The 2,500-nt window shown below is 41.4% G+C and overlaps 1 pseudogene; it reads right to left on the reverse strand.

Annotated features, from left to right (window-relative positions):
* LOC137460184 (28S ribosomal RNA) overlaps positions 1-2,500 on the reverse strand; it is an 8,499-nt pseudogene that overhangs the window by 2,289 nt on the left and 3,710 nt on the right.

Consider the following 2,500-nt stretch of genomic DNA (forward strand, 5'->3'; position numbering starts at 1 on the left):
ATTCCTCCCGTCCCCCATATTCAATTACCATTATTGTCTGGGGGTTATATATTGATGGTATTTTCTCTTTGTCTCCCCCTGCTGATATCCACAATTTTTCATAATCTTTATCAATATCATTATTTTTAACTACAGTTTTAACTGCTTCATCTGATGAATTTGCCAATCTGTGTAATCGTCTAGCTTGGATACTAGGGATTAACCCAGCCAATCGGGCTAAGCCTAAGCCTCCATCTTTAGTGCTGGAATACAAGATGCCATCACAGGTACAAACTGGGAGATGTAACCATTTTTTCACCCTATTTCGAATTGTTAAATCCATTTCTTCCAGATAGGTGGCTTTTACATTTGCCTGGTCTGCTAAGTAGATCAATCTAGGCACTGTGTACACTTTTAACATGTCCAATTTTTGAAATGGTTTTAAAGGGGCTCTTTCGATGCGATTGAGCCAAACTTCTAATTTATTTTGTAATTCGGGCTTAACTATCCCCACCCAAGGGTCGATTTGCAAGCCAAGATATTTCTCTGACTGACCCGGGTGGATCATGTTTAAAGGGGTACCGCTGATAAGCCATGGAGGACAGTCATTGATGGTATAAGAGTCCTTAGTTGGTTGAATAAAGAAACCATGGCACTTTTCCCCCTGCGTTTTTAATCCAGTTAAGTCACAAAATGCTTCTAGAATTTCAATATTTTTCTCCATTCCTGATTGGGACTTACTCAGCAGGACCAGGTCGTCTGCAAAAGCCAGAGCTGTTAATTTGCCATTCCCGTGTTGGAACCCCTCACCACACTCTTCTAATTTACATAACAGAGGGTCAATGCACAGGTTAAAGAGGAGTGGTGACATGGGATCGCCCTGTTTCACACCAGTTTTGATTCCTATTGACTCAGACTCTCCTTCTTTAGTTTTGATTCTGGTGTGGATGTTTTGATAGAAGTCCTTAATTAATGCTATTATGTGGTCATCCAGGCCCTTTTGCTTTAGCACCGCCAGGATGTGGGTGTGGCTCACTGAATCAAAGGCTTTGGCCAAATCGACAAAGACAACCCCCAGGGGTTTCTTTTGTTTCTTTGCATTCCTAATTAATAGCTGTAATAGTTTTAAGTTCTCAGCACAGCCCGAAGATTGAATGAAGCCTCTCTGCCTGGGGTTAATGGGACACGCCTTTGCCAACCTCGCAGTTAAGATTCTTGAATAGAGTCTCAGGATGATGGAACCAATAGTAATTGGCCGCCAGTTGTTAATATCATTTTGGCGTTCGGGCGCTGATGATTTAGGTATTAGGATTGTTCGGCATCCCCTTATTACATCTGGAATTTTGCCACTTAACAGCCAGAGATTAAATAGTTCTTTGATCTCCTCACAATTTGGATCCATTTTAAGCAGGGCCTTCAGGGTGATCCCATCAGGGCCTGGTGCCGATTTTTTATTCATGTCTTTGATATTCTTAAGGATCTCTTTCTCTGTAATCAATTCCTTAAAAGCCGAATTATCCGCCCGCCCCACAGACTGGAATGCTCCAAGTCCTTGAAATAAGTTCTGAGACTCCCACCTAGATCTGAAGGTGTTACTGACCTCTTCCAGGGGGATGGCACATTGCGCAGAGTCTTTTTCATCCAGAATCATATTCGCTAACTTCCCTCGATCTAAGCGGAAGAGGCGTTGGAATCGGAGAAATTCTCCACGCTTTCTGGCTCTTTTTCTCATCCACTCCTTTTGAGGTTTCTTCTGCTGAGGTTTACGTTGGCTCTTTTTTGGCACTTTCTGTTCAATTGATTTCTCAAACAAATACAAATATTGGTCCTGAGCTACCTCATTGAGTAATTTTAATGAGTCTGTTTTGCCTTCAATTATTTGTTTATATGTATTTTTAAGGATGGGCAGCTTCCCTGATGTCAGCTTTTCACTAATAGTCTTTTTATAGTGGGCTAGCAGCTCCCTTTCACCAGGAGATGGAATCACAGTCCTCTCCTCTTTTAACCTGTTCTTGCTCTCTTGTGTTTTCTCTCTTTCTGGCACCACAGTTTCTCTTAATAGTCTTCTCTTTTCACTGATCTGTTTGGCTGTTTTAGTTGTTAATTTTTCAGCAATCAATTTGTTAATATTTTTCCTCCCTTCAAACTCTTGATTTAGTTTCTGTAATAATTCTGTTTCCTCTTGGGACCAGATTTTCTTGTGAGCACCTCTTTTAGAGGTCTCTTTGGGGCGAGATGCTTCAATTCTTTCTGCGTTTCTCAGGGCTGGGTGAGCTAATCTCTTATGTTGTCCCAAGCCAATTTTAGTTTTAAAACATTTTTTACATTCTTCACACATAAACCCTTCTACCTGGGTAGGCTCTTGGACCCCTTTGCATTTTGGGAGATGGCATGAGATACTATGATGCTTTTCATTTGTCTTCCCACAGCGGGAACATTGGAAATTGATCTTTCTTTTCCCATGGGCTCTCTTTAGATGGTCAATCAATCTCGTCATATTGCCTGTCCGAGTGGTACAGCA

The sequence above is a fragment of the Melanerpes formicivorus genome, unplaced genomic scaffold (genome assembly GCF_026170545.1).
Source record: "Melanerpes formicivorus ecotype bairdi unplaced genomic scaffold, bMelFor1.0.p_v2 SCAF_532, whole genome shotgun sequence".
NCBI lineage: Eukaryota > Metazoa > Chordata > Aves > Piciformes > Picidae > Melanerpes > Melanerpes formicivorus.